General features: G+C 45.4%; 1 protein-coding gene and 1 long non-coding RNA gene across 15 annotated transcripts in view; one reads left to right on the plus strand and one right to left on the minus strand.

The window, feature by feature from the left end:
- Positions 1-19,832: 19,832 nt before the first annotated feature.
- On the minus strand, positions 19,833-22,209 carry LOC139828903 (uncharacterized). Its single transcript, XR_011740966.1, has 3 exons — positions 22,022-22,209; positions 21,545-21,645; positions 19,833-19,983 (listed from the first exon to the last, which is right to left on the minus strand). It is a non-coding gene; the product is annotated as an uncharacterized lncRNA (long non-coding RNA).
- Positions 22,210-22,511: 302 nt separating this feature from the next.
- The window catches only part of AKAP13 (A-kinase anchoring protein 13), a 215,210-nt gene continuing 213,589 nt past the window's right edge, over positions 22,512-24,132 (plus strand). For all 14 annotated transcript variants that reach the window (XM_071814007.1, XM_071814010.1, XM_071814015.1 and 11 more), the window contains exon 1: positions 22,512-22,692. The gene's annotated coding sequence lies outside the window, so the exon portion shown is untranslated. The remainder of the gene's footprint in view (positions 22,693-24,132) is intronic.

The raw sequence follows: 24,132 nt of genomic DNA on the forward strand, positions 1-24,132 counted from the left end.
TGCTTACTAAAGCCAGAATCTGGCCTGAATAGAGAGTCCCAGGCAATGTTTGATTGCACCTGCCATTATAACTGATAAGTGGCATTAGTAATACAGATGACAAATACACAGTAAAAAGCTATACGAGCATTAAGTCTGATTATTGGTATTGCTGCCTGCTTGCTGGCAAACGTGTAGGTAAAATGCATATGGAAGAAATCTGGATATCAATAAAAAAGCTGTCAGTCCATCACGCTGCGGGTTTCACTGCCAAGGGATTATGTTGCCAAGATGGACAGACAAATTAGGAGGGTACAGCAACCTGCAAAGGGCGAGGACTGAGCCGTACTGCATTGCCTCCCACCAGAAAGGGACAGAGTTGCTGCCTCGTTCAGGGGAAATGGGAAGCTTAAACGTGGGCAAAAAGGGGTTTACATTGAATATACTACAATGTGAAATCAGGCTGAAGTCAGGGTTTGGATCTGTGAAAGCTTTCCATGCCCACACTTCAGATGGGGGTGGATATATACATACACACATATACCTAGTAGATGGGGCATGTTGTTTAATGCTGGTCAGGAGCAGAAAAAAACCCTTACTGGATGCTGTAACACCTGAAGCATGAGACTTGCCACCCACATTACTAACATACTGCATAGAAATATTAAAAAGAGATGAATTGCTGGAACTAGGAGAAATGGGGAAAAAAAAATCAAAGCATTTCATATTTTCTACTGAAATTCTGAACTCATCTGACTAAGGCTCTGTTTTCACAAAATATAATAATACTTTTTTTTTTTCCTTAAATTAGCCTGTCACTTTGCACTTGACACAAGCTCCAGATTGTCGCAGCAACCCAAACGACTGCACAGTCGGAAGCTCGCGGAGGACTAGGGAATCCCAGCACAACCTGAACTCCTGAATGCCAGCCCTGTCGCCTCCTTAGAGAGGCAATTCATGACAGTACAGGCTTCAAAACATGATCTGCATCTGTGCCCTCTGAACCAAAGGGGCTCCAGAACCATCTAAAACCCACATGATGCCACTTACACTGAGATTTCAGGGCAAAAGTGCAGCCACTGAGGCAATATCAATTTACCAGAGCTGGAAATGTGAGCTGGAAAATGAGCATAATAGTAAGCGTTTAGCTGAAAAATATTTGTGGTGTAGAAATTTTGGTTTCCAAAGAGCCACTGCTCTTAGAAGGTGACACTGATGAGTGCTGTGAGAGGCCAGGGAGATGCAATGTCAGACGACATCCATCAGTAGCACCTCTGCCTGTAAAAATACTTGGATGTAAAGGGATGAGGGTGCTTAAATTTCTCTAATCCAGCAGAAACCATTCCATAAGACAGGTCTGAGTGGAAAAACACAGGTATGTCGGCAGGTCTTGGTGCAAAGGCCAAGCTAATGAGTGTGGTAGGACCTGAGCTGGTGGTGTGGGACCCACGCAAATGTAGGGCTGTCGCTGTGTCAAGCAAAGCTCTGCAAATGGCAGTGCACCACCTAACAGCTGCGTCCTCCAGGATCACTTTAAGCATTAGCTTTTTTCTTCTTTTTCTCTTTTTTTTTTTTTTAATAGTTCTGTTAGTCTAGGTTTAAAATCCTAACTACAAGTGGAGTGAACCATTAAAGAGCAGTTCACACATTTTTTTTCCTGCTATTTTCTTCTTTTGAAATGGAGGAATATATTGTCAGGTTAACTCTGATTTTGCAGAGCTCTAATACATTAAATAGAGTTTGTTTATGTGGAAAGATAAATGTTTCCCTACATGTTAATAGCACAATCAGCAACAAAATCCTCGGCATTAATATTTAATGTCCTTTGTTATGTACATGCCTGACTGTTATTCAGAGAGGGCTGAGTCAGGAGATCAGAAGCTGCTGGGAATTGAATAAGCATTATTTGTGATATTTCTCTGAGTGTGGCAGTCCAATTGTCAAGAAACTGTGTCTATGGATGGTGTATTATATATGGAAGGAATTGCTGCAGTGGCATTCTGTGCTTTATTCAGCACATGATTTCTTTAATGTTACTGCCTGCTTACTCTTTTCCTGTATATATGCATAGGTGTTAATTTTATGGGAAATGAAGGAGAAAATCTAACAGACTAATACCAGCATACATCCCAGCAAATTCATGATTATTCATGTGACAGTAGCAAATAGAAACATCAGAGAAAGAGCAGATCCTGAGGAACAGACATTTTATAATTCATAGCACAGTCACTTATATATCACATCTTTTACCCAGATTTCCTATTCAAGGTAGACAACTAAGTACATTAAGAATGTGAATCCTACACCATTAGCATTTCTTCTTCTATGTCTCTGTATAAATATGAATATATTTATTCTATATGTTACATTAAAATAATATTAATCTTAAATCTACTCTAGCCCATCATGATACAGCTGATAGTTATAGCTGATAGTTATAGACTTCCTGCTGCCCCATACAGACTAATGTCTATTCAGCGTTGTCAGTAGCTTTCCAGATATCGAAGCAATGGCTGTTTTTCAATTTAAATTGCCCATAAATGCTACACTTGCAAAGCCTTTCCATATTTCCATGATTACTCTGTAACTATAGCAAATCGCCTAAGCCTGGTGTACAGCACTCATTTCATCTGAATAATTTTCAGGAACACTCTGTTAAATGTGGGCATCTAAGGGTGTAAGAAAATATGCTATATTACATTACAGAGAAATTAAATACAAACCTGTAACTCCAGATCTAAAGAGACAGAGGAAGGTGGGGTTTAGGTTTCATTCTTTTCTTACTTGTCTGGAAGAGCTTTTTTTCTTGAAGCCATGCTTTCTGGGGAATTTCCTTGAGGGAAGCAGAGGGGCCTCCCCCTCCTTCAATAAAAGGGGAGTGGGGAGGGAAAGAAGCTTTGCACTTTTCAAACAAAGATCACCTAAAATCACCTTAGCTGTTTACTCATGTCTTTGTCTCGCATCCTGTACACAAAGCTGCTCTAAGCTGCACCAGAAGGGACTTTAATGAGTTTAATGTGTGCTGGGCTTTGTCTGCATCCCGGGCATCCTGATGGACAGAAATTTCTCTGGGCAGAAAGCACCACAGCCAGGCTGCTTTACAGTAATGCAGCCCGAGGGGGAAAAGGACAGGGAGATGTTTTCATAGGATGCAACTGGAAATCGCATGGAAAAAAAAATTGCTGGATCCAAGAAATATTTTAGGTATTTGAACCACTGGGGTATAAATTTGTGAAATTATCTGTCACCTTTGAGGCTTGATATGAACTGGCTGTGTTTGCACTTGGGCTGAAACTAGGCATAAAAATTGAGAAAAATGGGAAAAATTCCCTGAGAAGAAGTGAAGGTGGAGGAAAGCAAAAAAACCCCATCAATATGAAACCGCAGGCACGGAGTGAGGAGCCAGCACCTGCAAGGAGCCAGGGGGCTGCAGTGGGGACCCACCTGCTGTGGCTGGCAGGGAGGGAGTGGGGATGGATGGAGGGATGGAGGGAAGGATGGATGGATGGATGGATGGATGGATGGATGGATGGATGGATGAATGGGATGCTGCTTCAGGGCCAGGGCAGGCAGGACACAGCACCAGCCTCGGGGAATTCATCAGCCTCCCAATAATGCCTGTCCACCAGCGAAAAGGCAAAAAGAAAAAAGAAAAATAAAGCCATATTAATCTACAGATCATTCAGCATAAAAAGTGAGCTGGCAACTAGCCGACTGCTGGAAGCTTTATGTTATTAAGGCAGCCCAGGAGCACTAGCAGTTATTTTTTATTTTGTAGTTATTTCAATAGTTCTGTCCTAGTGTCCAGGCGTCACAGTCCCCTGTGCTCACTCTCCTTCACGAAGGCTCTAGCAGAGCTCTGGGGAGGTGCAGGTGGGGCTGTGCTGAGAGGTGCAGCCCCTGCCCCAGATTTCCTCATATTTTGATTGCAATATTTCTGTTTGGACCAGACTCATCAATGCAGATGGGAATGCAAGTGTTCAGCAGCAATCCTGGGCCAGCCCATGAGCTTCTTTTAAAAAGGGAAGGGAGGGGATTTGTTTTCCTGCTTGGAGCCTGACTTTGATATAATATTAATGTTATATATAATAATATTACTGTTACACATAAACAAACATAATGAGGAGCCATCCGTATTCATGACTGCTGTTCCTGTTACCTGGAAGTCCTTCAGGGAGCTGCTCAGATGCAACATTGCATTCACTGCTCTCCAAAGCTCCATGATTAAGTGACCATTCCCCAAACTGTTCCCTCTCCTCTCCGCATCCAGCTGGATGCCAGTTGCATACGTGTGCCTTCCAGCAGGAATTTCATTAGCCACAATTAGACAGGCTCCTCCTTTCACCCAGCCCCCAGGGTGAGACGAAAAGGAAACCCACAAGCTTTCGGTTTTGCAAAGTGTGTGATGGCTCTTTATTGAAGCTAATGAAGAAAATACACAGTTTGGGAGTTACACAACTCGTATTTATATCCTCTCTAGCTACATGTAAAACCACAGTGTCAGAAGCTCTCATCAGACAGTGTGACAGGTCAGCATCTGACCACAAACACCACTGCCAAGACACGTGGGGTTTGATCTTCTCAGTAGGGATGGGCACACAGGCTTGCTCAATGGTAATAAAGATGCTTTTGTGTTGTCCAGCGGGAAGCAGGACTGATTGGATACCCCATGAGAAAGCTGGCTCTCATGTGATTTGCAGATTATGTTTTTCATATTGCATAATCTGACGTGACATTAGAGACAGGGCCTAGTCCTGCTCTAAGCTTTTGGGGAACCCATTGGTTTGCTGCTCCTGGTCCAAGCTCTGAGGACAGTCCACTGTCCAGCGTCACAGGGAAAGCACTCAGGGAGACCAGGTAGATGCTCCACATCGTATAGGTGGCTTCTTTAAATGTAACTGTGCAGCATCACCACAGAACAACAACCAAGTATTTGCACTTAATAGAAAACACAGAGCTTGAACTGTTAAGCAATGCAGAAACCTAAATGCAGTAGCTGATAGACACCTGAGTACCAGTTGAACAAGGACTCAGCACTGTCTATCAGTAGGTAAGACACAAGTTTTCCCATAGAATAAGAGGCTTGACCTTCTTTTGGTGGATCCTTATCTGATCCTCAGCTCACACCTTTCCTTTCTCCCGTGTATGGATCAGGAGCATGCTCTCCTAGAAGCTACAACACAGCACAGATCCAGTGTACTCAGCTTGAAGGTCTCCATGGCATGACCTGGCACATTTGATGTAAACATATCAGGGTCCCTGACAACCTCCCTGATGATGGTATTATGCTGTCCTCTCTGGATTCCTTCATCTCCTGGTCAAACAGGGCTTCCAGTCTTCTCATGCAGATAAGTTCATTCACTCCTCCCTTTTGTGAAGGGAATTTTCTTCATTACAGATCCAAAATACATTCAAAGCCACACACATTTCATGTGTACGTGTGTAAGTGAGCCAGGGAGGGATCTGAGCTCCTGACACCAGCAGAGCCTTCCCTGTCCTGCCAGACATGTGAGCAGCTGGATTTTCCTCAGGTTTTGGAGAATGAATGAGGAAAATGGGTGCTGTGGGACTGCCAGAGCACTGCAGATTCAATTCCTGACCTTCCTTCCAGCACTTGCTTGTAGCCTCATCTTTGCCTAATCCCTCCAACAGGCTGGGAAGTAGATCATACACCAAACCCGGCCCCTTTTCGCCCCACTCCCTTAACTATCTCCTTCCACCAGATATGTGCATCTGCCCAGATGTGTACTTGCTGTCTAGAAGTTTTACTTCCAATACACAACAGTTTCCCAGCGCTGCAAACAATCAACTATGATGTTTCTCTGTAGGTACAGCACTTCTTTACGCAAAGAAGAGAGGGGAGGCGAAGGAGAGGGTCCCCGCTCCCGCTGCTTGAAAACATTGCCTTGTAATTTGCTGGAAGTCCTTGCAGTATGTCTGATCCACATGTAAAACATCTTCTTGGGTTCTTTCTCTCCCCATGCCCTGGCTGCCTTGAAGGTGCTGCAAAAGAGCTGGAAAAGTCAACCCTGAGCAAATGCAAACATGTTTTCATTGTTTTCTTTTTTGTTTAAGAGAGAGAGAAGAAAAAAAAAGGAGTTCTAACCCTAAAACGCCCTCGTCAAAACATGACTGGACCAACACACCGGTTCACTAATATGTCTGTGGTGACTTTTAACAACCTCTCAGCTTCAGACACAAGCACAGAGCCAGAGCCAGCTGAGATGGCATCACTGAGCGGGGTCCATCTGCTCGCTCGGAGACTCACACACCTCTGGGTGACCTGCAGTCTTCAGTGTGATCACTGTAGCAACAATTCAGTGCGTGAATGATCAGAGAGGTGGAGATCGTGCCACAGAGCTAGGCAGAGGACACAAGAAGAGATGGCTGATGCTTCCCACTGTGGGCAGTTCCCAGGGGTGCTGCTGCTCGTGTGTGTCTGGATAGCAAGAGAGAACAGAGCAGCCACGCTACAAGGGGAAGTGAAGCAAAGGTAAACCAAACTTCTTTCCTCTTTTCTCTCCCTCTGTAAGCATCTAAGCACTGGTTACCTTCCCGGGATTGCTGCATCCCTGGGTCTGGAGATGTTTGCTCTCACTGGAGCGGCTGCCTGCCAAGAGCTGAGGCACTTCAATGCCACGTTGCCCCAGCCATCACCAGAAGGAACCATCTCACCACCGTCTCTAGCAGGGATGCGGTGCCAGCCAGTCATCAGCTTCCTTTGTTTGGAGTCCAGCCTTGTCCCCGCTCTGTTTGCTTCTTCTCATGGCAACAGAAAAGCTGTGGAGAAGGTTTTCACCCCCACACTTTACCTGATAACAGCCTTGAACCAGCATCTGTTTGCCTGGAGGCACAACTCCTCGCTGCTAGTTGGGACCTATTTCTTAGGAATTGTTGTTAAATGATGTCACTTTGGAATGAAGTCTTGTCAGGCTGTGTCTGCACTACCTAAACTCCAAAACTTGCTACTGCTGGTGTCCAGAGAGGTACAAGGACAACCAGAGATGTCGAAAGCCCTAACTCTGCTCAGATGGCGCTAGGCAAGTCTTCCTATTTGAAAGTTGCCTTCTCCTGGGGAGCAGGGATGCTGGTGCAGGAGTCTGCTCAGATGGGTATCCCTGTGCCTGCCCCTCTCCTGCCCAGGAGAAAGCTCCTGCTCTGCTCTCTGCCTTTTCTCCTCCATGGCATGTGCTGTGCCTGGCACAGCCGGGCTGTGAGCTCAGCCACTCAGTGCTGAAGAAACAGCAAAAAAATAACAATGACTGTCAATGGCTGGGTAATCACAGCATTATCTGGCTCATCTCAGCCAGTGTCTGCAGCTGGGGCTGCTCTCCCTGGGCCAGCATCACTTCTGTGCACCCACTCACCTGCCTCTGCTGCTCTCCTTGTGGCTGCACAGTGGGAAGATGCACTCAGCTCCTTTCTCAGCCTTCCTCAGGTCTTTAGAGGCATGTGACCTAGAAATGTGGCTATTTCAAAACCTTGCACCAAGCTAGTTAGGGCACAGGGACCCGCTGTGACTTGCAGGTTGGGGTTAGCTTTTGCAGAACTCTAGGAGCATCTTTTAGACTTCAGCTCCTCTGGCTGGTGGTCAGATGGGTACCAAAAAGCAGATCAAACCTGATGGTGACAAAATGGGCTTGGTGAATAACAGAATTAAAGTGGGGCTGAGTGCGGCACTTGGTCACTGCACAGACAGGGCTGAGCTGCGGGTCTGGAGCTGCCTGCCCATGGCAGGGGGGATGCTCGCCCACAGAAATGTTACACGGATGCTGCCAGGGATTAGTGAGGCAACCTGATCCTGTCTGGGGGCAGCAGGCTGTGACAGGGGAACTCCTAAGGCTTTTCACATTGTAATTTTTTAAGATGGTGTACTCTTTTTAAAATTGGACCAGAGACCAGTTCGACACCACAATCACTCTTTTGACAGCTGTGTTGTGGCCAGATGCAGTTCCAGCATAGGTACAAAGTACCAAAGGTCCCAGATCTGGTCAGACTTGCCTATCTCAAATTTTCAGCACTGCACAGCATCATGTTTTAACTCCTGGTTGGACCAGCAGGTCATTACCACATCCCCTCAGGTTGTTGCTATTGCAGTGGTGGAAAGGTGATCTAAGTTACAACACCATTTTTAAACACTTCTCTAATACATTTTGGCCCTGAACATGTTGGGTGTGGACAAACACGCAGTCGCACACAGACACACACTCCTATGTGTAGACACTCTTTGCAGCCTCACAGTTCTTGCTGACTGATGAACAAGGTAGCAAACGATCAGAGGGAGTGTAATTTAGCACCAGGACCCAGCAGAGTGCAAAATCCCACCCAGTTCCAAGGACTTGCGATTTACGCTTTTGTTCCTGCAACAACAGACATAAGCAGGAAAAAAAGAGCTTTGCCAGATTTTCCATCCCCTGCCGAGACGTGAAGCCGAATGGCAGCCAGTATTCACAGCAACACCCACGGTTAAGCACCAATGTTGTTGCCAACTCCTGCAATGTTATCACAAGCCCCACAACGTTCACTTTCCTCTCTTAAAGCCCCAGCTCCTGGAGTCATGGGATTAAGCAGGTGCCTCAGTCTTTGGTTTTAATAGCAGTTTCTATCCCTAACTGTTAAGAAGAAAAGCTTGTAGAGTGGGACAGCTGCAAACCTATAAAGAAAATAAACCAGTCTATCTACTTGAAATCTGGTAACTTTTATGCCAATTTTTTTTTGGAGAAAGGGTTTTGAACACTTCAGAAAATAGAACTTATTTGTAACTGAAGAAGACCCTTACTAAGCTGGAAAAAGTCTCAGCTGAGAAGATGCTGCAGGAGAAATTTAGACTTCTAAGTAGACTGGGTTTTTATTGCTTTATCCTGGTGGAAAGATGAGCAAAGAGAGAACATCTGAGTTCAGTGGCTAAGGTAAAGCACTTTTTGTGTCAAGAACAAACATTAAAATTCAAAATGTGAAGACTGAAACTCCCTAGAAAGAGAATTGAGCTCAGAAGATAACCATGCCTCTGTCCCAAGTTTAGACCATGTGGATGGTATTGAGATATCAGTGCTCTAGAGGAGGTGTGGGATCTGTATGTAAAACAACATCTTCCATTTTGCAATGCTTGCTGTAAGAAGCCCTGTGTTGGAATTTTACAAAGCAGTCAGAAGGATGGACAGATGTCCCGAACACTCACAGCCCCCAGACCTGCACGCATTATATGCATTACCTGCTCTCCCTCTCTTGTTCCAATTGCAACTTATTTCGACCTGCTTCAGTTTTTTGTCCTATCAAGTGCTAAAAGCAACTTCAGTGCAAAACAAGTAATTAAGAGCAGTAACTATGCAGATGTCCCCAGAGTGGGGCCATCCCCTGTTTTGTTGCAATTTTTAATGATTTTAGGTTGAAAAAACTTTTATGATTCTTGAAACCATCCACAGCTTTAAAGTACAAAAAGGGATGCTTTAAAAGACCATGGTGATAAATTGTTCCCATAAACTATGAGAAATGTTTAAATCAATAAAACGTTTGTTTAGATGTCCATATGGAGGAAAGATACAGTCTGTTGCTCGTCATATTGGATTGATCCCACTGTGTTAAATTACAGCTGGCTACAGCCCTTCATCGTTTACTGCACAGCTTGACAGGCATGTAAAGTATTCACACTGAGCACAAAAAATTTTGACTGTCTGATCTCTGCATTGTCCTTGTCACTTCCTCCCAGCCAGGGCCAAATTAAAGGCTGTTTAATTTGGGGGGGGAGGAAGCTTGCCGCAGCTCTCCCACAAGCCTTCAGCCACGTTACCCGATATCGTCTCGATGGCCATGGGGAGCGAGCAGCTGGGGAGCAGATGCGGGCAGCCCTCGACACGTGACGGCATCTCTGCCTATAGCCCTAGTGTTCTGGGTTTATCAGCTGCTCTGGGCTGTTGATCATAAATACATATATACAACAGTAACGTGGTCTTAAAGGAGTAGCTGCTGTTGGAATGCGCCCGGTCTGTGCTCTGGGGAGGGTCACAGCAGCGATGGTGGGTGGTGGGACAAGCCGGACGTTCAGTGCTTAAAAGGAGCCTACAAGAAAGATGGCAACAGACCTTTTAGCAGGGCCTGTTGCAACAGGACAAGGTGTGATGTTTTTAAACTAAATGAGGGGAGGTTCACACTAGACATAAGGAAGAAATTTTTTACAATGAGGGTGGTGAGAGCCTGGCCCAGGTTACCCAGAGAGGTGGTGGATGCCCCATCCCTGGAGACATCCCAGGCCAGGCTGGATGGGGTTCTGAGCAACCTGATCTGGTTGATGTCCCTGTTCATGGCAGGGGGTTGGACTGGATGAGCTTTGAAGGTCCCTTCCAACCCAAACTATTCTATGATTATATGATTAAAGGGGGAACCATGGTGCTTGCCTGCCTGTGGGTCCTGGAGAGAGGCCAGGAAATTTTGCAGTGGCAGTTTTAAAGCCATCTGAAATCCAGTGGCCAAAGGACCTGTGGTTCAGAGTAATAATTCTGCATAGAAATGTATCTCGAAACTAAAGATGTGCTCATGAAAGCATGTGCCTGTGCATCCCACTGCCCTGTAGAACCAGGCAGGTCTGTCACTCCTGCCTGCCATGGCATGAGGCAGGGACGTCCTGCGGAGGGATTGGGGAAGAAGCTGGGCTGGCACCCATGGTCCTGCCTTGTGGCGTGGTGTCTGATCCCAGGCTGACCAGCAAGGCTCAGAGGAGAGCTCAGGCTGGGCACAGACATTAGGAAAGCTTCACATCAAAGGTCCTGGCTGCTCAGCCCCAAAATGCAGCACATTGCAGGTTCACTTCAGGTAACTCTTCAGGAACTTTGACCAAGCTTTGTCAAACCCCTCCTCACTCACATTTTAGATGTTCCAAAATAGTCCTGTTAGTTTAGGGGTCCCAACGAGTGCTGCTGTGCATCCTGCAAATTCAGTTCTTCCTCACCAGCTCTCGTTTTTCCCTTGGGAAACGGGAGCTGTGCCCTGCAAAGCCTGGTCATTAATGCAGGCAGCCGGTAGAGGCCACTGCTGTACGCTTTAAAAACAGCTCCAGGGCTAAGGTCTCTGGCATGGTCTTCACTCCCAAACATGTTCCTCGCTCCGGCGTGTGTTTTTCTCTCTCCTCCGTGGTGTCACGTCTTGGCTCCAGGATCCCCAGACGTGTTGCAAAGCATTGGGTCAGAGCCACGCTTTCTGCTCTCTGCAAAAGGGTGATGTAAGTAGCTGCGTCCCTCCCTTCCTCACCTCCAAACTCACCATTGTCACCAGATGAACCATCAGTAACCAGCTCCCAAAGGGCTACTGCACTCCAACACGGGTTTTTTTAAGACTGTGTGATATAAAGAGCTTCTATAAGAAAGCAACCAAAGTGAAATCTGGAGTCTCTCAGACATGATAAGCTCAAAAATGTGACCACCTTTCAGTGGGGCATGGTCTGTTCTCTTGCCTCAAATACTCTGCCTTTGCCCCCTCTGCAGCCCGTGGCACCTGCACTTCCAGTTGGGATGATGTTGCTTTGGGCTGACCCTTGTTAAAACTTCTATGTGTTTACTAAGATGGTACAAAAAAAAAAAAAAAAAACAACGGATTGAACACTGAAATCCATAAAAATATTGCTGTTCTGCTGCAGTTTCACCGCTCAGTTCTGTTTGTATGTATTCAGCGATGAAGCAGTATGTGAGGAGCCTTTGATGTTTGAAATGGCTTGGATCTGTGAAAACGAAGCTGAGCTGTGCCTTTACTTTAGTGAAATAAACAGAGAGGTGACTATAAATGCCAGTTGCTACTCTTAAAAAAGGCACCAATGTGGAAAAATAAGTAGGGCACCATCAGTAAAGTCAACAGATCTTTTTAAAATAACTTGATTTCTTTGAATAGCTTTCAATATATTTTATAATAGCTTAAATTATTTTTTTTATTAAGAGACAGAGGGCCTTTTCAATGAGATGATGAAAGAGGGTGTTAATTTTTTCAGAAATCTGGCATTTTTTCAATGTTGGCCTTTTAGATTTATGAAGACAAGCTTGCTCCTTGTTCCTGTGTTTTATCATCTCATTACTCCCAGTACCAGGGGGAACAGACTGCTCTCACAGTGTACTCAAATGGAGATGTTGTGCCCCAGTCTGTCTCGGTCATAATGAAACGTGGCTGAGCACATTCAGCTTGTTCCAGCTGATGTTACACCTCTCTCTGCTCTCCAAGAGGAAATGCAGTCATCAGAGGGTGTGTATGTGTGGGGGAGATGCTTTCCCAACAGGCCCTTTGGGATCCAGGCACTGAATTAGCAGCATTGCCTAATGAAGAAGCTGCTAGATGTGGATGCAGACTCAGTCCACTCTGCCATACTTTCAATTTTCCCATCAATGTTGTAGGACGCTTAGGACCAGAACGTAAATGAAGCTAAAGTTTACTAGCTTCTGCCTCAGTTTACCCATCTGTTCAGTAATTCTGGCTCATTTGATTAGGTATTCCAACATTTCTGATGGCAGGTATTAATTATGAGCTACCACTAATATATAGGTGGGTCACTGCTCATTTCCCATCCTTGCATAATCCCATTCCCAGTTCAACAACTGGAAGTGTGACTTCACAACCTGCTGGCAAGGCGGTGTTAAGCACAGAAGATAATTGTCCTCAGTTATCACTTTCCTTTCCATCCTGAAATAGAAAGGACATGTGCAGCAGCACAAGTATTATCTTCTCAGTTGCTTTGCATAAGCAGCTCATTTCTGGAAGAGATCAGTAGCTCACTGATCCACAGCATGTTGTGCTGCAAATAACAAGTCCAAACTTTCGTCCCCTACCACTGAAGTTTAGGCTCAGAGGGAACTGCCAACACTTTTATTCCTTGGGGATATTTGTACATTTGCAGTCACTCCTTATCTGTCTTGAGCCAGGGAGCAGCATGAATATATTGGCTGAAAACTAACGTTAACCAATTGATGCTATACCCTCAGTGCTGGCACCTGAATAACTTCTAGAATAATTTCAGTGTTGCTTCTAACCTATAAAACCAAATGCTATATGGGTCTGGCTGTTGGTCCAGCACAAATCTGGGGTGTAAGCCTGGTTCAGAGGTCCAGCGGTCAAGAACTAACTGATGGGAAAAGTGCAGAAGACATTGGCCTCCTTACGATAGCAGGAGCAGAAGAAAGCAACGGTAGCAAGACCTGCTCTAAAAGCTTTAGGAAATAGTGCTTTAGGAGACAGCAAATTCCCTGGAGACTAATAATGCTTCCTGCTACCCCACGTTTTAATTCATTATACTTGTTTCAACCATTGTGTTCAGCAGCTGATGCTGAATTACGGTGGAAATAGCCCAGGGAAGGCATGTGGTGTGCAGGTGTGTGGAGGTAATGGCTTTACCGTGCCCAGCCCTGGGGGGCTCAGAGCCAAGCGAGAGCCGAATAATGGATGCAAAGAAAATCAAGTGTTGCTCTCCATCTAGTGAGTGTGGGTAACATGCAAATGGCTACATGGCTTTCAAAGAAATGATTGCAGGCAGGAGAGCCAGGCACAGCTCTGCAAGGTGTTAGATTGCAGGAATCTCTGAGAGAAAGGAAAAGAAAATAATAATGAAAAAATATGTCTATTTAATTGCTTGAGATACTTGAAGTTAACTGATAAAACACTAAAAATGGACTCCAGAGAACTAACTGAACTAGCTGAAGTAGTGTGAGGGTGTGGATAAGCCTGATACATGATCTAATAGATGTTAACTTCTGTGATCTTGCAAAGCCATAGTAACGAGACACATCACGTCATCTTCCCTGCCAAACACAGCCATCTCCCTTCTTCATCCAGTCTTTCAGCACACACACCAGTCGGACGTATTACACAAGCTATACATACAGTAAAAAGTTGAAAACAACCAACACCTTTTATAGATGAGAAAAGGTGATTAGTCCACATCTTCATTCTCACTTTTATAATAAACATCATGACTCCTTGTTCCAATGCACAGCAAAGCCGTGTTGTACAAACATCTAAAGCCATAACAGCCCATTAAGTTTCTGGAGCTGTCTCTTGTCTACTCTTTTAGACTTAAGACAAATGGTATCAGGCTGTGCTGTTTGTAGGAAAACCTCTCAGAGGCTTGAAGTGCATTGAATTTCCAGGTTCTTGCTGCCTGTGCTAGAAGAGACAGGTGATGAGAGCAGCATGTTCAGGTCTGAGGAGCAGGGAATGCCAGATACCCCACTGGTGCAGACTGAGGGTGGTAGCTGAGGGGGTGCCATAGCCATAGCCGAGGAGAGGGGGCTGCCGTGACTCATCTGAAGGTAATGAAAGACAGGAAAAACTGCGGCCATGCAGAGACTGTAGGTATCAGCTGAGGTCCAGATATTTAGCAGGGATTGCTCTTCCATCATTAGCAGTCACATCTTGCACAATTAAATTCTGTGTGAGAATAAACAGCTCAATATCTAAACAATCATTTGCAGAAGTAATTATCAAATAGTGTATAGAGTGACAGTAAATAAGCAGGCAAATTCTGCCCATGGATTCTTAGTTATAGAATTATTTTTAAAGTACAAATTATTTCAAAATAGTCTTAGATATGCACAGCAAGATATCATCATCTTTTGCATATTTTTTACATGGACAGCTGTAAACTCCTGGCCCGAAACTATTTTCTTCACCCAGGGGTTTCAGCATAAGCTGCAATGTCTGCTTTATTCTTCTGGTTGCCACAACAGCTGAAAGAATAACTCAGTTCCTCTTTTCATTTTGAAGATGCTCGAAAAAGGAACTGAATGTGATTACAGAAGTAACCTGAAGTGGCCATATGTTGGCTCATCACAAAGAGATGAGCCTCCCGGTTTCTCTTTCAGAATCAAATACTTAGTGTGGCAGGAGTGTCTGTGGTTTTAATAATTACACAGACGTAAAGAAATTACAAATAGTTTTACTGATATTTGGATTAGTGCGTAAATCAGACTAATGATAGAGGGAGAGACCTGTTTGTCTACGTATGTACAGGCTTTCAACAGCTCTTCATAAGCCAATCAAATAAACAGTGTTCCCAATTTGTAAAAAGTATAATGTCACTATCTTCAATAAGAAACATTTCAAGATGCCTAATGCTTTGCAGGACAAAGTCTGCTATGTGCACCTTTATTCCCATCTTGGTGGAATAAATGGGAAATGGTTTCAGGGATGTTAACTTGATTCTCTGCCATGTAACACTAAACCCTTGGATGTGGTTTGGAGTTCAATAAATACATGCACCAAAGCTCTTGGCTTGTGATAAATATGAGAAAACAGACGCCAATGTTTGGAAACATACTACAAAGGGGAGAGAATCAAAATCAAAGCAAAGGATTTTAAAGGGCATAATTGTGCAAGAGAAACACCACCAAATCCTATGTCTATCTGTGCAGCATCAACTTTTAAAATGTAGTTGTGACATTAATTATGTGAGGCATTTAATCGGCTGTTCTGTCAAGGGATCTTTCCTGCTGACATGCCTCTCAACTTTCTGATCTGTTAACAGAAGCACATAAGTTACTTTCTGCTCTTGGCTAACCCAGGCAGGCAGTGAGAGGAGGAAGAAGTTAATGAAAAGGGAAATATAGCTTTTGCTGAAGTTCTCATATGACATGGCTATTTAATCAGCCACAAGCAAATTCTCTGGGCTGGCAAGTTACCCCAGATAGCTGCTGCCGTGGTCCCTGCCCGCCTCGCTACCCAGGGCAGGTACGCAATAAAATACTGAATCAGCTTCACTAAGAGCAAGCTCAAAGATATCTAAGCATGGTTTATCTGCCCTGTGTTGGCAAGAAATAAAAAATAAAAGTTGTGAAGACAAAGACCTCATTAATTGAAGTCGTCTGCTGACTGTAATGACATCCTGGACACCTGTCAATACAGAGCTGCATGGATAGAGGAGGCTGCTTGATCCTAATCTCTTTCTTGCCAGTCTGGATCAGTTCTGTCTCTGTTTGATCTGTTGGAGGTTTAAATGGCCAGTCCGATGGCCTGCTCTGCAGATTGCAAGGCTGGAGATAAGTCTGCAGAAATACCCAGCTGACCTTGGAATGAGCTCTGCTTGGATTTGCTTACAGGTGGTGATCAAAAATACCATATGACGGCTGCTTAATATGAAATAGATCCCTTCCACACAAAAGCACGTCAGTGTGTGTTGCAAAACATGACTTGCCCAGCCTGGGATGCCAGAGATGCCACATCCCATTCTTGACACAGGCGATGTAATGGGCTTCTTAGTACAAGCTGCTAAGAAATGATTGAGAAGCAGTCTAGCGTTACAGGAGCGAGGGGAGACTCTAACAAACCAGAATGCTGACCCTGCAGTGTGTTCACCTCGCAGCACATCCCATGCTCCTATTGCTGCAAATAGCCAGCCAAGCCCAGGCTGCAACCAAAGGCAGAGTGGGGAATGGAGAAATGATGCTATTATGGTGGTTCTCCTGGTCTGGAGAATGTGGAGAAAAGTGCATCCATGAGAATGGCTACTCCTCAAGAAACTCTTTAGGGACTCTATGAAAGTTACATGCTATTAATATATATTCAGAATTAACTCTTCAGAGGAAAGGCAGGGGGAAGCAGTGCAATGACAAAACCAGTGGCACCGCATGTGTCACAACATTATGCTGCCCATGCTGAACCATACTGCATGGCTGCATGCAGGCACAACACCCAGTCTGTGCCCAAGTCCCCATTGTCCTTCCTGGCACTGGCATTGGTGGCAATGTATTTCTGACTTCCTGGGATCTACACAACATCGTTTCATAGTCCATGGTGAAGCAGCTTTATTTTGCTCTCTTCATAACTGAAGTTATTTTAACCCACTGCTACAAGGGATCTGCACTTGTTAACAGGCCAACTGTTCATGCTGCTAAACAGAGATGTTCAATGGCCTGTTGTACTGTTCTGTGATTTGGAAGCATGTCAAGCCGAGGAAAAGCACGGTGCATTTTCACTGACCCCTGTGCACATCAGCAGTTCTGGTGCAGAAGTACTAGAACCATCTGGTGGGTGTATGTCATCTTGCAGAGCTGGGCGGACCAGCAATGGGTACAGAACTTGTATGTGAGAAAACGAGGCTTCATGACAGAAGGAAAGGAACTTGCTGGCTTTCTAGCACAGGACATTTCAATAAAGGGAGTCTGCTTTGTTCTCAGGATATCAAGCCAGCTACCACAGTCTGCTACAGGTGCATGTTATAGCATACAGGTGTCAGCAAAACAGCTGGTAGATGGCTGATGATGGAAATTCAGAGCAGTTTTTAAATGACTTTGTGTTCAGTCCATAGGTTTTGTGAATATGCCTGAAGTTGATCATCCAAGATTTGAGCTCCTGGGCTGCTTTTGGATCTCTGTGAAACACATGTACTCTCTGTTTGTCTTTCTGAGGAAGGCATCCCTTTTGGTTCTTCTTTTTTATTTGACAGGTACATGAACATCAACAGGAAAAGTCTGACCAGGTATTTAATGCAAGGATATAAATGGGAGACAGTGTTTACATGCTTGGATAAGCTGGAAATATTGGCCATCACCTATGGGCTACTGGATCTCAACACACATAGGACTCTCCTCTTTTACATTCTGTAGCTTGGAGGTCTCATCCAGCTCATATACACATACAGAGAAACCTGAATAATGGAAGTCAGAGATGGAGCACTCACATCCTGGAAAAAGATACTGTTGTACACCTACACCATAATTTTGTCCTCTTTCACCCTTCGTTAATATTTACAAGATTTGAGTAAATATTTCCAAGTGCCCCAGACATTGACAGTTTCTCTTATGGCCTCACACAAAAAGCAAATGCACCCATCAGCTCTGGCATCGATTCAAGAGAAGCCAGGGATGCCATATGTGTTCACATCCTGACCACACGTGGTGATGGTAATAAGTAATTGGTTGCAAATGCATGTATTGCTTTCTTGATTAGTTACTTTAGTGTGGGATCTGCTGCATTGATTAATTTTAATCTACTTTGTATGTTATTTAGATCTGAAATTGAGTAGAGTGCAGGGGATGAGGAAACTGCTCTAATTTTTAGGGAGTAGACTGCATTTGATTAATTTTATAGTCTGGATTGACTAAAAGCTTTTATCCCGGTCTGCTATCAATTTAACTTTCTGTGTTTGACATTTTTTACTCCTGGGGTCCCACATAATTCAGTTTCATAAACTGATTTGATGGATGTTTTCTGATACTTCAATAAAGCCTTTTGGCATAGATTTGCCTATCCCTTGCTTTACACGTAACTGGACAACAACCCTTGCTGAAGACAGAAATAGAATAGTATTAAATTAAAAGGTATATTAAAAAAAACAGGGTGGCCAGAGCAGGCGCCTGTTAACAGTGTCCTTTGAAAAAGCATGAAGTGTAAAACCAAAGTGCAAGAGAAAACGGTTCCAGGAGGCTTAATGACAATGCTGTTTGCAGTCTGCAAGTCTCTTTTCATCCCTCCCTTGCTGCTCTATCCAGCACCTCTCCTACAGGGCTGAACAGAGGGTTGAGCCCGTAGGTACGGCTCGAGTCTCTCTGCAAACCCTTGTCAGGTCTCCAGATGTCTGGCAGAGGCAGTCAGAGGCTGTGCCAGTTATTATCGTTATAGTCGCTATTATTTCTGAGCCCAGGCAGGAGGAGGACAAAGGGGAGGAAATGTCACCTTCTTCGCAACACACCTGCACACCCCTTATCCCTGTGGGACGGCAAAGCCGATTGTGGAGCTTTTCTCATTCTTCATTTGCTTTTATTTTTTATTTCTGTGTTGACTGCTTGGAAGTTGCTGATAGAGGGCTAGTAAGGCAGCAGGTGCAGGTACAACACAGCTCACTAGATGATTTATTTGGCCCTGATAATATTTAAAGCAAACGCTATGTGAAATAAGATTATTTGTCCATGTCACGAATCCATGCGGGTGTGGTTCAGCTAGGACTGTCAGAAGAGATGTTCCCTTACCTGTTTTCAGGTCCATTAAACATTAGTAACTGGAAAGTTTTGACCAGAAGGAAAAAGCAGTATTTACATCAGGGCTTCCAATGATATATGTAAGGTGGAATTTTGAGAGCTTGGTGTCAGCGCAGCTTATCAGCACACAGAGGGGCCCTGTGAGCTGCAGAGGTGGATCTGCTAGATTTGCTCCACCAATTGAGCAACTAACTCATCTGACATCTGCATGAGCAACTGGTAAGCACTGCCTTCCAGAATTGAGAAATAATCAGAAAAAGCAATGATAAGCAGCTGAGGTACATAGTGGGTGACAGTTGGTGTAAGACTGCTCCCCTTCTCCCACCAAAGCTCCACAAGCTTCCCACAGAGGGGCAGAAGAACTCAGTGAACTTTCTTTGATTTCATTAATTTAATATTGCAGGTCATAAGTGCTTGTGTTTTGGTTTAGGTGGGTTTTATTGCCGTTCACCCATTCCAGGCTATCTCACGTCATAAGGGTGAACTCCAATGTCGGATTGTGACACACTTAGAACTTTTTACACGTTAACTGAGACATATCATCCACAGGAGTGGTGAAACTTCTCCTGAAAGTTGCTCTCAACCACAGTCCATAATTTTCAAGCAAAGATTGTACTGCTCACAGGACTTTAGAGATGACATTGGTAGAGAAGAAGGAAAATTATATTCAAATCTTTTCAGGTGTAGCTGCTCTTATCTCAGCCACCAGGCACTGGCTTCAAACAAGCAGGAACACAAAGAAAACACCATGCACTGTTGTCAGCCTCATTAATGTTCAGGGTCTCAGTTTTGCAGCTGCTTAAACATGATGAAAACAAATCTTTAATAGTTGCTGCTTCCATCATTACATTGCACTCTGTTTTCTATTCAGTTGCAAGGACAGCTAATTTCCAGCAAATGGGAACAATGTGCTCATATTGCTAATTCATGCCACTACACACAAATGTTCAGATTATGTTGTGCAGATCCAAATTCCATTCTCATTCATGAGTGCAACTCACACTTAAATTCAGGTTCCCAGCAAGAAGTAGGGAGCCCTGTAGCAAAGCTGGTAACAAATTAAAACCTGAAAGAGACAATGGAAGAACATCTTGAGATATATATAGATATATAGATATATATATTTTTTTTTTTTATAGTGTTTGAAAAGCAGACCTGGACATATGGCAAATGGTGAAACTCAGAGGAACCAGTGCCAGAGGTGATTTTAAGGCAACTGATTTGTCAGGAGCCTGGCATCCACAAAGCTGCTGCACAAATTTCCCTTCATCTGCTGCCTCTCTGTTTTGGCTTGTGGCTATATGTGGGTGCAGACAGGATATTTTGAGATAAAGAATTTGGGGGTGGATAACAGTTTATAGACAAAAGTAAAGCACAGACTACATCTTGGATAAAGGAGAAGTAAAAAGGATGTATTTTATCAAGCACTGGGCATCTGAAGTGGCTCATCCAGCCTTTTTGAAGCAGATGCTTACTGGTCTCTGGTCCTGGGCCATCACGAGGGAATATTTCTGATAGGAAAAATTACACTTTGTCTGCCTGTGTTTTGATTCACCCTCCTTGACTGAAAGATCCATAACACCTTTGATGAATGGGGTCCATCAGTTCATCGTCCTGCTTTAGTGCTAAGCTGCTGCATCATCTTTCCTCGATATTTTCCATGCTGATTTCCTTGCCTCCTGGTTTAGAATATTACAACTACAGTAAATGCTCCTGGACAGCCTTGCTGTCAGATCTCCTTTGTACCCGTGTGCCAAAAAGACTCCCCCAAAGCATTTCCAAACCATTTGCAAGAGCAACACGTGAGCCCATATACATGGGCATGTACATGGCTGGTACAGAGTAAGCTGGGAGGTTGAGCCTTCTCTTTGGGGCTTCTGATCCCCACAATATGACTGCAGATCCCCTACAGCAAGACCAGGGCTGTGTCAGCTCCAGGCAAGGCAGCAGAAGGCAGAGCTTGACTTACCTGGCTGGAGATGACAAGCAGAGAAGAAATGTTCCCTTGATGGACAACCAAGAAGGCTGAGCTACAGATCTTGGTGTGTGTGTTATGGAAAATTTTAGGCATCTGTTATCTGTTACCATGCTACCTCGCTCAGGATTGCCTCAGATGTTATGAGGTAGGTTGGGCTGGGCTGGATTAGTCATTGGTTGGTTGGAGACTTATAGGGGACGGAGTTTCTGCAAGAAGTGGCTTTTCACTAGATGGTGCTCTTTCCTGAGCCATCACTGTGCCTGACCCCTCTTCATGAGTCTGGGAACTTCCAACTCATCTGTCTCATAATCCCTTCTTACAGGGGTGGGAGAAGGCAAAAGAAAATGTATTTCCAGTATCCCTGCTTTCATGTGCCTCACCCTGTTGGAGCCACGCAAGAAAAAACTACTGCTTCACATCCTGGTTGAAAAGGGTGTACAATGCTGACACGTTCCAGTCTCCACAATTATCACATTGCACAAGTGTTAAAAGCATTTTTATGATTTCAGTTGATTTAAATAGGATCAGTAGTGCATATTTTGGAAGACAATGCCAAGTTCACACGCAGTGTTTTCAGCAGAAAATCTGCACCGTATGCAGTATTGTTATTTCTGTTCTACCTAGAGAGAACGTGATGTATAGCAATTACCTGCAGCCTTTGCCCAGCGCTCTGGCCAGCACCAAGGTCTTGTTGGGAAGTATTGTAAAGTGTTGTTGAGGTCGGTTGTCGTGAGGTGGGGCTGCCCAGCTCTAGTAGGGCACAAAACATACATTTAACTCAGATTGCTACTGTCTTTGTGGACGTGATCACCTGGGCACCACCAGGTCTAGTGGGACATATGCGTGTACAGTAGCTTAAGCTGCGTGGAAATGTTGGGCCACCATATGTACCCATTTCCAAAGCTTCTAACAAAAATGATAACTGAAGGCAAGTCACCACCACAACAGATCATGCATTTTGGTTCCCAGGAGCCTCCTCAAACCCAGCCACATGTGGACCACAGGCCCCATGAACTCACTTGCTAGCGGTGAGTTGCCTTTTCCATTTTTCCAGGGCAAGCCATAGGAATGGTGGGGCTTGAGTTGAGCTGCTAGATTTTGTGATGGGTATAGATGTGCAACTCACCTTCATGGCTTGACAGCTTGTGTTCTCAGCTCTGTAAGAGGCATTCTAACTGCAGGAGATGGGAACGCTAGAAATGCAACCCCAAGTAAAAGGAGTCCTTAAATCTGGAGTTCAGTGCACGGCAAGGAAGTCTCCCCTTCAAATACAAATAAGTGCACAGCATAAGCAGTGGCCTGTGTCCTTTCACACCAGCAGGCCAGTATCATAAACACGTAGATGGATCTCCCACAGCAGCTGAGTAAACGAGGAAAGGACAAACGGGAGGCAGAAGCAGCCAGGTGACAGGTGAGAAACCCGCACTAGCCCAGACGGGGACTCCCGGGCTTTTCCCAGCCGCTCCTCCTCCTTCTCGGGAGAAACTTACCCCCGAGCAACTTCCCGGCGCTGCCACCCTCCGCCATCCAACCCCCACCGGCCCGCCCGCTGCCGGGGGCGGCCCCGCTCGGCGCGGCTGGGCGGCGGCGCATGCGGGCTGGCGGCGCGGCGCGGGGGCGGGCACGGCGGCGCTGCTCAGGTTGCGGAGCCCGCAGCCCCCGGCCCTCCTTCCTGCCCGCCTCCCCGGGCGGAGAGCACCCGGCCCGGCCGCCTCTTTCCCCCCTCCCCGTCCCCTTCCCTCTCCCTTCCCTCCCGGCCCCGCTGCCAGGGGCGAAGCCGCCCGCCGGGTCCCCGCGGTGAGTTTGCCCCGCTGGAGTTTGGCGAAGGGGTGGGGGGAAAGTTTGGGGAGGCCCCTGGCGGGGGTGGAAGGGGGCTCTTTCCCCCAGGGCGGGTGTGCGGGAGCCCCCCCTTCTCTTCCCGCGCCCTCGCACGCTTCCCCCGCCCTTCCTCCTCCTCCTCCTCCTCGTCCCTCGCGGGGGTTTTCTCCGCGCAACTTCGCGTGGAGCCGCTTCGGGCGGTCCCTCTCCCTCGCGTGTCTTTCTTCCCGTTCATTTTATAGTTGCTATTTATTTTTATTTCATTTCTCCGTGTTTTGTCGCGCGGCTGCTCCCCGCCGCTATTGTCTCCGGGGCCGGGTGCGCTCCCCCCGCTGCCGGCGCGGGGGTGGCGGCCCCGCTCCCCGGTGGGGGGGGCGGGCACGGAGCGTGCCCGAGTGTGTGCCCGGGCACACACACACACCCCCAGCCTGCCCGCACTTCCTCACTGTTCAAATTATTGATACCCTGATCTGAAAAACAAATAAACAAACAAAACGCCAAACAAAAACCCAAGAAAACCTTCCGTGCCCGCTGACGCAACTTTGTATCTCAGTTTATCGCAAAGAAAGTAATATGGGATTTATATCCGAGTCTCCGGAGCAATTGGCCTGTGTTGGTTTTTCTCACCTTTGGGCCTGAGTGGGCCTTCAGAATTACTCAGAGGGACATTGCTGTGGGGCCCGTTTTGTGCATTCACTCTGTTGCTTGAAAATAGAATTTATTTTTTTTCTTGAATGGAGACACTCCTTTTGAGGCAAATATCGGAGTTTCTGGACTAAGATTGTGAAAGGCTAGTTGTTTCTTAACATGTAAATTGTTGGGAGTTTATTAATCCACCTTCTGCAAGTGTGTTATCCCTGCAAGTCATATAAAGGAGTTGGGATTAGTCAAGATCAATGTTGCTGACCTCTGTAATTGGTTCTGCTCCAGTGTCCTTTATGGGACTTCACTTTAGCTGGAGCTCAGAGGTGGAAAAAAGGGATTTTTGAAAGTTTTTTCTAAGAGTGTGCTGTACTGATTCTATTGTGGATGACCAGATGGGGACGTGATAAAGGGATTTGAAATGCTGTATTTCTGTAGGACAGTTGGTAGCTGTGGTGTTCCCTGTAATGTTGGTCAGCCATGAAACTTGAGGTACTCATGGAGATATGCGATGCAGTAGAAATATGTAAAGCATGTAACTTCAGAACTGGGTTTAGACAGTTGGTCTGAGATCCATGAATGTTTTGTGTGCTGGGAGTTTTGGGCTAATGTAATCTGGTCAGTTTCAAAGGGCCGAGCTACAATATTTCTGTTTGTGGTCACTCTCTTCAGCTTAAAATCCATCCCTTGCTGGGTGTGTTTTTCATGTTTTACATGTCCTTGCTGAGCTACTGTGGAATTGCAAAGGTGAACCAAGTTCCACATAGTTCCTTAAAG

This window comes from Patagioenas fasciata, chromosome 12 (genome assembly GCF_037038585.1).
Source record: "Patagioenas fasciata isolate bPatFas1 chromosome 12, bPatFas1.hap1, whole genome shotgun sequence".
Classification (NCBI taxonomy): Eukaryota; Metazoa; Chordata; class Aves; order Columbiformes; family Columbidae; genus Patagioenas; species Patagioenas fasciata.